Raw genomic sequence first — 13,899 nt, 5'->3', positions numbered from 1 at the left:
CACGCGCACACACAGAGCCACGCGCACACACAGAGCCACGCGCACACACAGAGCCACGCGCACACACAGCGCCACACGCGCAGACAGAGCCACACGCGCAGACAGAGCCACACGCGCAGACAGAGCCACACGCACACAGACAGAGCCACACGCACACAGACAGAGCCACACGCACACAGACAGAGCCACACGCACACAGACAGAGCCACACGCACACAGACAGAGCCACACGCACACAGACAGAGCCACACGCACACAGACAGAGCCACACGCACACAGACAGAGCCACACGCACACAGACAGAGCCACACGCACACAGACAGAGCCACACGCACACACAGAGCCACACACACACAGACAGAGCCACACGCACAGACAGAGCCACACGCACACAGACAGAGCCACACACACACACACACACAGACAGAGCCACACGCACACAGACAGAGCCACACACACACAGACAGAGCCACACACACACACACAGAGCCACACACACACACACAGACAGAGCCACACACACAGAGCCACACACACAGAGCCACACACACACACAGAGCCACACACACACACAGAGCCACACACACACACAGAGCCACACACACACAGAGCCACACACACACAGAGCCACACACACACAGAGCCACACACACACAGAGCCACACACACACAGAGCCACACACAGACAGAGCCACACACACACAGACAGAGCCACACACACACACAGACAGAGCCACACACACACACAGACAGAGCCGCACACACACACACAGACAGAGCCACACACACACACACACACAGACAGAGCCACACACACACACACAGACAGAGCCACACACACACACACACACACACACACACACACAGAGCCACACACACACACACACACACACACACACACACACACACACACACACAGACAGAGCCACACACACACACACACACAGACAGAGCCACACACACACACACACACAGACAGAGCCACACGCACACAGACAGATCCACACACACACAGACAGAGCCACACACACACACACAGAGCCACACACACACACACAGACAGAGCCACACACACAGAGCCACACACACAGAGCCACACACACACACAGAGCCACACACACACACAGAGCCACACACACACACAGAGCCACACACACACAGAGCCACACACACACAGAGCCACACACACACAGAGCCACACACACACAGAGCCACACACACACAGAGCCACACACAGACAGAGCCACACACACACAGACAGAGCCACACACACACACAGACAGAGCCACACACACACACAGACAGAGCCGCACACACACACACAGACAGAGCCACACACACACACACACACAGACAGAGCCACACACACACACACAGACAGAGCCACACACACACACACACACACACACACACACACACAGAGCCACACACACACACACACACACACACACACACACACACAGACAGAGCCACACACACACACACACAGACAGAGCCACACACACACACACACACAGACAGAGCCACACACACACAGAGCCACACACAGACAGAGCCACACACACACAGACAGAGCCACACACACACACAGACAGAGCCACACACACACACAGACAGAGCCACACACACACACAGACAGAGCCACACACACACACAGACAGAGCCACACACACACACAGACAGAGCCACACACACACAGAGCCACACACACACAGAGCCACACACACAGCCACACACACACAGAGCCACACACACACACACAGAGCCACACGCACACAGACAGAGCCACACGCACACAGACAGAGCCACACGCACACAGACAGAGCCACACGCACACAGACAGAGCCACACGCACACAGACAGAGCCACACGCACACAGACAGAGCCACACGCACACAGACAGAGCCACACGCACACAGACAGAGCCACACGCACACAGACAGAGCCACACGCACACAGACAGAGCCACACGCACACAGACAGAGCCACACGCACACAGACAGAGCCACACGCACACAGACAGAGCCACACGCACACAGACAGAGCCACACGCACACAGACAGAGCCACACACACACACACACACAGACAGAGCCACACACACACACACAGACAGAGCCACACACACACACAGACAGAGCCACACACACACAGAGCCACACACACACACAGACAGAGCCACACACACACAGACAGAGCCACACACACACACAGACAGAGCCACACACACACACAGACAGAGCCACACACACACAGAGCCACACACACACACACAGAGCCACACACACACACACACGCAGCCACACACACACACGCAGCCACACACACACACAGAGACACACGCGCAGACAGAGCCACACGCGCAGACAGAGCCACACGCGCAGACAGAGCCACACGCACACAGACAGAGCCACACGCACACAGACAGAGCCACACGCACACAGACAGAGCCACACGCACACAGACGGAGCCACACGCACACAGACAGAGCCACACACACACACAGAGCCACAGACACACAGAGCCACACACACACACACAGACAGAGCCACACACACACACACAGACAGAGCCACACACACACACACAGACAGAGCCACACACACACACAGACAGAGCCACACACACACAGACAGAGCCACACACACAGAGCCACACACACACACAGAGCCACACACACACACAGAGCCACACACACACACACAGAGCCACACACACACAGAGCCACACCCACACACACAGCCACACCCACACACACAGATCCACACACACAGACAGACAGATCCACACACACACACAGACAGATCCACACACACACACAGACAGATACACACACACACACACACACACACAAACACACACACACAGTCCAGACAGAGCTACACTCACAGCTCTCTGCCCAGTAACGCCCTAGGGAACAGAGGCACAAAAACCGGACACAGAGGCACAAAAATCGGATCACAAGCAGGACACAGAGGCACTAAAACCGGATCACAAGCAGGGCACAGAGGCACAAACACCGGATCACAAGCAGGGCACTGAGGCACAACAAGCAACGAGGGGGCAGGAGAGCAAGCACAAGCAACGAGGGGGCAGGGGGGCACATAGGCACAAAAAACGGATCACAAGCAGGGCACAGAGACACAAAAAACGGATCACAAGCAGGGCATAGAGGCACAACAAGCAACGAGGGGGCAGGGGCAGCAGAGCAAGCACAAGCAACGATGGGGCAGCAAGCACAAGCAACAAGGGCCCAGGGGGGCACAGAGGCACAAAAACCGGATCACAAGCAGGGTACAGAGGCACAACAAGCAACGAGGGGGCAGGGGCAGGAGAGCAAGCACAAGCAACGAGGAGGCAGGAGAGCAAGCACAAGCAACGAGGGGGCAGGAGAGCAAGCACCAGCAACAAGGGGGCAGGGGAGCAAGCAGAAGCAACGAGGGGGCAGGGGCAGGAGAGCAAGCACAACAAACGAGGGGGAAGGGGCATGGGAGCAAGCACAACCAACGGGGGGCAGGAGAGCAAGCAGAACCAACGAGGGGGGGCAGGAGGGCAAGCACAACCAACGAGGGGGCAGGGGCAGGAAAGCAACCACAAGCAACGAGGGGGCAGGGGGGACAGAGCCACACACACACAGACAGAGCCACACACACACACACACAGACAGAGCCACACACACACACAGACAGAGCCACACACACACACAGACAGAGCCACACACACACAGAGCCACACACACACACAGAGCCACAGACACACAGAGCCACACACACACACACAGACAGAGCCACACACACACACACAGACAGAGCCACACACACACACACAGACAGAGCCACACACACACAGACAGAGCCACACACACACACAGAGCCACACACACACACACACAGAGCCACACACACACACACACAGACAGAGCCACACACACAGAGCCACACACACACACACAGAGCCACACACACACACACAGAGCCACACACACACACAGAGCCACACACACACACAGAGCCACACACACACAGAGCCACACACACACAGAGCCACACACACACAGAGCCACACACAGACAGAGCCACACACACACACAGACAGAGCCACACACACACAGACAGAGCCACACACACACACAGACAGAGCCACACACACACACAGACAGAGCCACACACAGACAGAGCCACACACACACACACAGACAGAGCCACACACACACAGAGCCACACACACACACAGAGCCACACACACACACACACACACACAGAGACACACGCGCAGACAGAGCCACACGCGCAGACAGAGCCACACGCGCAGACAGAGCCACACGCGCACACAGAGCCACACGCGCACACAGAGCCACACGCACACACAGAGCCACACGCACACAGACAGAGCCACACGCACACAGACAGAGCCACACACACACACAGACCGAGCCACACACACACACAGACCGAGCCACACACACACACAGACCGAGCCACACACACACACAGACCGAGCCACACACACACACAGACAGAGCCACACACACAGACAGAGCCACACACACAGACAGAGCCACACACACAGACAGAGCCACACACACACACACACACACAGCCACACACACACACACACACACAGACAGAGCCACACACACACAGACAGAGCCACACACACACACACACACACACACACACATATACACACACAGACAGAGCCACACACACACACACACATATACACACAGACAGAGCCACACACACACACACAGACAGAGCCACACACACACACACAGACAGAGCCACACACACACACACACAGACAGAGCCACACACACACAGACAGAGCCACACACACACACACACCCAGACAGAGCCACACACACACACAGACAGAGCCACACACACACACACAGACAGAGCCACACACACAGACAGAGCCACACACACACACACACAGACAGAGCCACACACACACACACAGACAGAGCCACACACACACACAGACAGAGCCACACACACACAGAGCCACACACACACACAGAGCCACACACACACAGAGCCACACACACACAGACAGAGCCACACACACACACAGACAGAGCCACACACACACACAGACAGAGCCACACACACACACAGACAGAGCCACACACACACAGACAGAGCCACACACACAGAGCCACACACACACACACACACAGAGCCACACACACACACAGAGCCACACACACACACAGACAGAGCCACACACACAGAGCCACACACACACACACAGAGCCACACACACACACAGAGCCACACACACACAGAGCCACACACACACAGAGCCACACACACACAGAGCCACACACACACAGAGCCACACGCACACAGACAGAGCCACACGCACACAGACAGAGCCACACGCACACAGACAGAGCCACACGCACACAGACAGAGCCACACGCACACAGACAGAGCCACACGCACACAGACAGAGCCACACGCACACAGACAGAGCCACACGCACACACACAGAGCCACACACACACAGACAGAGCCACACACACACACACAGACAGAGCCACACACACACACAGACAGAGCCACACACACACAGACAGAGCCACACACACACACACAGACAGAGCCACACACACACACACAGACAGAGCCACACACACACACAGACAGAGCCACACACACACACAGACAGAGCCACACACACACAGAGCCACACACACACACACAGACAGAGCCACACACACACAGACAGAGCCACACACACACACAGACAGAGCCACACACACACAGAGCCACACACACACACAGAGCCACACACACACAGAGCCACACACACACACACACACACGCAGCCACACACACACACAGAGACACACGCGCAGACAGAGACACACGCGCAGACAGAGCCACACGCGCAGACAGAGCCACACGCGCAGACAGAGCCACACGCACACAGACAGAGCCACACGCACACAGACAGAGCCACACGCACACAGACAGAGCCACACGCACACAGACAGAGCCACACGCACACAGACAGAGCCACACGCACACAGACAGAGCCACACGCACACAGACAGAGCCACACGCACACAGACAGAGCCACAGGCACACACACACACACACACACACACACACACACACACACACACACACACACACACAGAGCCACACGCACACAGACAGAGCCACACGCACACAGACAGAGCCACACACACACAGACAGAGCCACACGCACACAGACAGAGCCACACGCACACACAGAGCCACACGCACACAGACAGAGCCACACACACAGACAGAGCCACACGCACACAGACAGAGCCACACACACACACACACACACACACACACACACACACACACACAGAGCCACACGCACATACAGAGCCACACACACAGACAGAGCCACACACACACAGACAGAGCCACACACACACACACAGACAGAGCCACACACACAGAGCCACACACACACACACAGAGCCACACACACACACACAGAGCCACACACACACAGAGCCACACACACACAGAGCCACACACACACAGAGCCACACACACACAGAGCCACACACACACAGACAGAGCCACACACACACAGAGCCACACACACACAGAGCTACACACACACACAGACAGAGCCACACACACACACAGACAGAGCCACACAGACAGAGCCACACACACACACAGAGCCACACACACACACACAGAGCCACACACACACACACACACACACACACCCAGCCACACACACACACAGAGACACACACAGCCACACACACACACACAGCCACACACACAGACAGAGCCACACGCACACAGACAGAGCCACACGCACACAGACAGAGCCACACGCACACAGACAGAGCCACACGCACACAGACAGAGCCACACGCACACCGACAGAGCCACACGCACACAGACAGAGCCACACGCACACAGACATAGCCACAGGCACACAGACATAGCCACAGGCACACAGACATAGCCACAGGCACACAGACAGAGCCACACACCCACACACAGACAGAGCCACACACCCACACACAGACAGAGCCACACACCCACACACAGACAGAGCCACACACCCACACACAGACAGAGCCACACACCCACACATAGACAGAGCCACACACCCACACACAGACAGAGCCACACACCCACACACAGACAGAGCCACACACCCACACACAGACAGAGCCACACACCCACACACACAGAGCCACACACCCACACACAGACAGAGCCACACACCCACACACAGACAGAGCCACACACCCACACACACACAGAGCCACACACACACACACACACAGAGCCACACACACACACACACACACACAGCCACACACACACACACACACACACACACACACACACAGCCACACACACAGAGCCACACACAGAGCCACACACACACACACAGAGCCACACACAGAGCCACACACACACACACAGAGCCACACACACACAGAGCCACACACACACAGCCACACACACACACACACACACAGCCACACACACACACACAGAGCCACACACACACACAGAGCCACACCCACACACACAGCCACACCCACACACACAGATCCACACACACAGACAGACAGATCCACACACACACACAGACAGATCCACACACACACACAGACAGATACACACACACACACACACACACACAAACACACACACACAGTCCAGACAGAGCTACACTCACAGCTCTCTGCCCAGTAACGCCCTAGGGAACAGAGGCACAAAAACCGGACACAGAGGCACAAAAATCGGATCACAAGCAGGACACAGAGGCACTAAAACCGGATCACAAGCAGGGCACAGAGGCACAAACACCGGATCACAAGCAGGGCACTGAGGCACAACAAGCAACGAGGGGGCAGGAGAGCAAGCACAAGCAACGAGGGGGCAGGGGGGCACATAGGCACAAAAAACGGATCACAAGCAGGGCACAGAGACACAAAAAACGGATCACAAGCAGGGCATAGATGCACAACAAGCAACGAGGGGGCAGGGGCAGCAGAGCAAGCACAAGCAACGATGGGGCAGCAAGCACAAGCAACAAGGGCGCAGGGGGGCACAGAGGCACAAAAACCGGATCACAAGCAGGGTACAGAGGCACAACAAGCAACGAGGGGGCAGGGGCAGGAGAGCAAGCACAAGCAACGAGGAGGCAGGAGAGCAAGCACAAGCAACGAGGGGGCAGGAGAGCAAGCACCAGCAACAAGGGGGCAGGGGAGCAAGCAGAAGCAACGAGGGGGCAGGGGCAGGAGAGCAAGCAGAAGCAACGAGGGGGCAGGGGCAGGAGAGCAAGCACAACAAACGAGGGGGAAGGGGCATGGGAGCAAGCACAACCAACGGGGGGCAGGAGAGCAAGCAGAACCAACGAGGGGGGGCAGGAGGGCAAGCACAACCAACGAGGGGGCAGGGGCAGGAAAGCAACCACAAGCAACGAGGGGGCAGGGGAGCAAGCACAGCGAGGGTGTCCGGAGGGCAAGCACACCGAGGGGGCAGACTCACAACAGATGGGACAGAGGCAATAACACTGGCACAATCGGGGAAGAGAGGCAAGAAAAGGGAGCACTCACCTGAGGATTCTACAGCTTCTTGACTTCTGGCGGCGGTCGGGCAGAAATGGTGTCAGAAAAGCGTCGCCATTGTCGCATTCAGAGCGTGGTTTTTGCTGTTGAGTGACGGATGACGTCACAGAGTTAAAAACTGCAAAAAACACGCCCCCGAATCCGAAAAAGACGGGGCTTGAACCGAGTGATGCCCCTCTCCTCCAGTGGCTGGCCTCCGTTTAGGAAGCCAGCCAATGGAGAAGAGGGGCGGGTTCAAGCCCCCATACTTGTAAACATAAAATCTCGGCTGCGCGACACTGCTGCGCAGTGTGCGCTAGGCCGAGACCTAAAAAGACATTAGTGGGATGCCCTGGGCCCCATACAACTGGACCTACTGCAGTAATGATAGGAATGCCCTTGTATAGTGTGAATCCATGCCTCGGAGGAAGCAGCGTCATTTTCTGATTTGGGGGCGTGGTTTTCTTACTCTCCTCTTCCCATTGGCTGGAAGGTAAAATTCCAGCCAATGGGTAGAGGAGAGAAAGAAAACAAGAAAGAAGCGAAAAAAGACGCCCCCGAATCGGAAAAAGACCGGGCTTGAACAGAGTGACCCCCCTCTCCTCCAATTGCTGGCCTCCGTTTAGGAAGCCAGCCAATGGAGAAGAGGGGCGGGTTCAAGCCCCACTCTAGAAAACATTAAATCTCTGACCGAGACTGCGCAAGCGCAGCCTACGGTCCTCGACCTAAAAATGTCCTTTGCGGTGCACCTTTTGACTGCACTGTACTTGGCTTATTTGATTCTTGAAGCTGTCTCCGCTATTCTAATAAAATAAGTAACAGTATTTTCATAAGCCAGTTCCTAATTTTAATAGACAGTGGTTATCCTGCTATAAGTATTCAAGGTCTGCTTCCTGTTGTCACAAGGTGTTTTTACCATAGCCAGGACTCAAACATGATGATCGAGTTCTCCTTCAATGTACAGGTAGCTGCTAAGTCTGAACACGCCATATAATCCACACCGGCTATGTTGCATGTGTCTTGCTGTACAGACGCAGTATAGGGAGAGCCTGCAGTAGGTGGCAAAGGGAACAAAACAGCTCTATTGGCAGCCAAGACACTGATGACCTATAAAAAACTAGTCTTTTTTTCCCTTTGTAATCCTTTAGAAGGAGCAAGCTGAGAGAGGTATTTCCCGGCTATGGATCCTTCTGTGTTTGTAGCCAAGTATAGGACAACATGGAGAGACTAGGGTTTCTGTATTCCCATCCTGGAAAGCAAAAGCAAATAGTTAAACTTTTTGAAGTTGGAACCGCCTTTGTCAAGGTCCCTATTTATTGCAGAAGTGTTTAGCTAGATTTAATGTAAGGCACTTCTACAATCCTATCCTTTCTAACTACCACACCTGGATTTTGGTAAGTTTTGATTGCTAAGATCTGGGCTCGTCCTAGGCTTGGAGATATTGTACCGGTGGCGACTGGCTTCTGGGATGCCTGTAGAGACTGCCTGCGTTGACTGCCTCCACCTGCTTGGATGCCCCGGGGTGCCTGACTTCTGTGGGGAACCTCAAGCTCTCTACCTGATAGAGTGACTGGGACGCAAGGCTTTCCTGCATCGTCGCAACTGTATCAACCTCACGCCCAAAGACTGCTTCTGAGCGGGGGCCGCGTTGGAGTGAGCTGCGGGTGCCACTGCTGGCGGGTGGAGAGGACGGATCGCGGCCCTGCAGTCGCTGGAGCAACAGACATACCAAGGTGAGCAGCCCTGGGGACTTTGTAGGACCCTTACTTCTGCCCCTGTTTTGGGGTACGCCTGGGCTGAGATCCCCGACTACTCCGAGTGAGGACAGCCGCCCTCTGGCTGCCGTCTAGGACTGCCACGCTCTTTGGACACTTGCGGGAGAGACGTAAATCAGCCCCTCCGGGGGCTTGGTGCTCTACAGGGTGGGATTGAGTTGTGAAGAGCCAGCACTTTGGGGACCCAGAAGGGACTCCCCCCAATCCTGCACCATGGGTAAAGACAGACTGCCTCGTGCCTCCAACCACAACACAATCAAACAGTATACCACACAATGCCTCCCCACGCAACGGATCACTCATTAAACAGACCTGAAGGAGGATAGCGACGCCGCAAACGAACCATCCCTAACAGAGCTCCTGGAAGCGATACAGGGGTCCCGAACCGGGTTGAAAAAGCAGATTGAAACTGTCTCCATTGATGTAAATCTGCTGAGGGCGGACCTGCGGAAAGTGACGGATAAGGTCTCAACGGCGGAAGGGGACATCGTACAGCTTCAGGGAGAAGTGGCATTTATTTATTTTATTTTTATTTTGAAAGTTTTATATAGCGCGGACAAGATCTTTGCAGATATCTGAGCGCTTTACACAGAAGGGGTACATGAGCGAGCATAGTCAGATAGATAAATCAGAATCATGTAAACAATAATACAGGTAGTACAAATAAACAACGGGGTCAAACAAGTAGTACAGATCGGTGCAGAGTCTATAAAAGAGTCCGAAGTAATAGTTCAGGTGTATTTTGCCATGAGGATAGCTTTTACTTCTTTCTTAAAGAGTGTAGTGGAAGAGATGAGCCTAGTTTCGGGACGGAGTGAGTTCCAGATCCTGGGTGCCATTCCTGAGAAGGAGCGTTTATAGTTTTTTTCCTTCCGGAATCTACGAGGTTTCAGCAATAGATTGTTTGTGCCTCTAGTGTTTCTAGCACCGCCAGAGATTGTCAGCTTCTGAGTGAGGTAGCCGGGAGAGTTCAGGTGTACCGCCTTGTGTGTCATGCAGGCGATTTTCAGATGTATTCTGGCTTCAAAAGGCAGCCAGTTCAGGGATTTAAAGTCAGGAGAGATATGAGAGTGCTTTCTTGACCCAGTGATGAGTCTCGCTGCAGCGTTTAGAGAACCTCTTAGGGGTGCAGTAGTAGTTAGGGGGAGACCGCAGAGGGCGACGCTGCCATATTCAATTCGGGGGATGACTAGTGCTTGTACTGCGGTTTGGAAGTCTTTGGCTGGGAGGAAAGGTTTAAGTTTCCTCAGGGTATTGATTTGGAAGTTCGCTCCCTTAGTTGCCTTGCTGATATGTTGCTGCATGTTGAGATTGGTGTCGAGTGTTATGCCTAAAGATTTTGCCGAGTCCACGATGGTGGGTTGGACATTGAGTGCTGTTAGGTGTTTAAGCCAAATTTGAGTGGTGGAGATCTTCGCTGGAGGTGAGATCAGAAGGAATTCCGTTTTCAGAGCATTGAGTTTGAGATGGTTATCGGCTAGCCAGGATTGGGTGCTTCTGATCGTTGAGTTCAGGAGCAAAATGTCTTTAGGGGATTGCAATTTGAGATAAAGTTGGGTGTCATCGGTGTACATGTGAATGTATACATTGGATGCCTGTAGCAGGGTGGTGAGAGGTTCCATAACTAGGTTGAACAGAGTTGGGGATAGGGAGGATCCTTGGGGGACGCCCAGCTTTACAGGTATTGGCAAGGACATCAGGTTGTTGCTCTTGAATTTCTGCGACCTGTTGTGTAGAAAGGAAGTGAACCACTTGAGAACAGTTCCAGATAAACCCATTCTTGTGTTAAGTAGTTTGAGTAGATTCTCATGTTTAACGGTGTCGAATGCTGAAGAGAGATCAAGAAGGATGAGGAGGCAAGTGTCGTTTTGGTCTAGCATTTGAAGTGCGTCGTCAATTATGTGAGTCATAGCAGTTTCTGTACTGTGTCCTGCTCGGAAGCCTGATTGATGAGGGTTGAGGAGATCAAACTGTTCAATGTGTTTAGTCAGTTGAAATTGTGCACATTTTTCCAGTAGTTTGGCGAGTGTGGGGATATTAGTAATGGGACGGTAATTGTTCAGATCAGAGGGGGTCAGCTGTAGGTTTCTTCAGTATAGGTGTGACTTGTCCAACTTTGAGGGAGTCAGGTATGGTTCCTTGTTGAAGTGAGCTGTTGATAATTTTAGTCGAGAGTGGGAGAAGCAAAGGGGTAAAGTCTTTTACGGCGTTAGCAGGAAGGGGGTCTGTGAGGTGATTGGATGGTTTCAAGGTGCTGAGCAGTTTGCCAATTTCTTCTTCAGAGTAGGTGCCAAAGGTTGACCATGTAGCATTGTTTTTTGGTTCAGTGGGTGCTATGCAGTGGGGTTTGGAGTAGAGTCTTGCGTCAATGAGGAGATCGCTCTTTATGTTGTCAGTTTTTTGGATAAAGAAAGCGGATAAGTCTTCACAGGAGGGAGCTTCGCGCACAGTGCTGAGTGTTTGGGGTTGTTCCTTGGATTGTGTTCTGATTAGCTCAAACAGTTTTCTCGGACGGTTTTTTGCTTGGTCGAGCTGGAGGCTGAAGAAGTCTAGTTTTGAGCGTTTTATTTTCTAAAGCAGCAGGTCTCTCAGCTACCTAACCCCACCGGAGCGTTGGAGCGCCGAGCGGAGGAAGCAAAGGAAAGGGCCCGTCGCAGTAATATCAGAGTCCTGGGCATTCCGGAGCTCATGGAGCAAGGGAACGCGGAGCGATTTCTGGAGAACTGGATACGCACCAAGCTATGCCCCAAGGGTCTATCGGAGGCCTTTATGGTAGAAAGAGAACACAGGGCGCTGGTCCCTCTGCCGCCGCTGTCCAACCCCCCGTCCCTCATCGCCAATATCATGAACTACCGGGACACGGACTGCATTTTGAAAGCTGCGAGGGAAGCGCCGTATCTCACCTATGACCACGCCAAAGTCTCAATATACCCGGACTATACCCGCCAGGTGTAGGAACATAGGAAATCTTTCCTCGGCATCAAGCAAAAGCTCCGTGAACTACATCTACAGTACATGTTACTGTACACCACAAAACTCAAGGTGATATCCTAGGGAAAAGCTCACTTCTTCGACTCTCCAGAAGAGGTGTGGGAGTGGCTCGAAATCAGGGGAGAGGCTCTCCCCGAGCGGGAACAGAGGGGCTCCCAGAGCACATAGGGGACCAGGCCTCCGAGGAACCGGAGGGGCAGACGCAGGAACCTGTCCGCCAGCGACTCCAAAGCGGAAAGACAGAGAATCACGGTGGGGGATGACGGAGCCCTGCGAGTGGAATCTTCAGACTCCGATGACACTCCTCCACGTACTGCGACGGGCACTCCAGATGTAAAATTAGTGCGACCGACCAATCATGTGGTTCCGGAAACTGTTATGGACCCTCTTACACCCTCTCCAGACCTGCCATGAAAGCAATGCCTTTTCTTTTTCTTCTCTGGGGTATGGGGGTTCTAGATTAGTAGCCTGGGGCTATTGACTCACAGGGACTCTGGTGATGTGCTTCCTAGGTATGTACCTCTGGGGAAGTGTCTTGGAGGGAGGATCG

General features: G+C 54.1%; 1 protein-coding gene across 3 annotated transcripts in view; it reads left to right on the top strand.

Moving 5' to 3' along the window:
• DNM2 (dynamin 2) overlaps nt 1-13,899 on the top strand; it is a 799,525-nt gene that overhangs the window by 171,186 nt on the left and 614,440 nt on the right. The gene's annotated exons all lie outside the window — the stretch shown is intronic.

This window comes from Lissotriton vulgaris, chromosome 1_1, assembly GCF_964263255.1.
Source record: "Lissotriton vulgaris chromosome 1_1, aLisVul1.2, whole genome shotgun sequence".
Taxonomy (NCBI): Eukaryota; Metazoa; Chordata; class Amphibia; order Caudata; family Salamandridae; genus Lissotriton; species Lissotriton vulgaris.
This window is presented reverse-complemented; position numbering and strand designations above follow the sequence as displayed.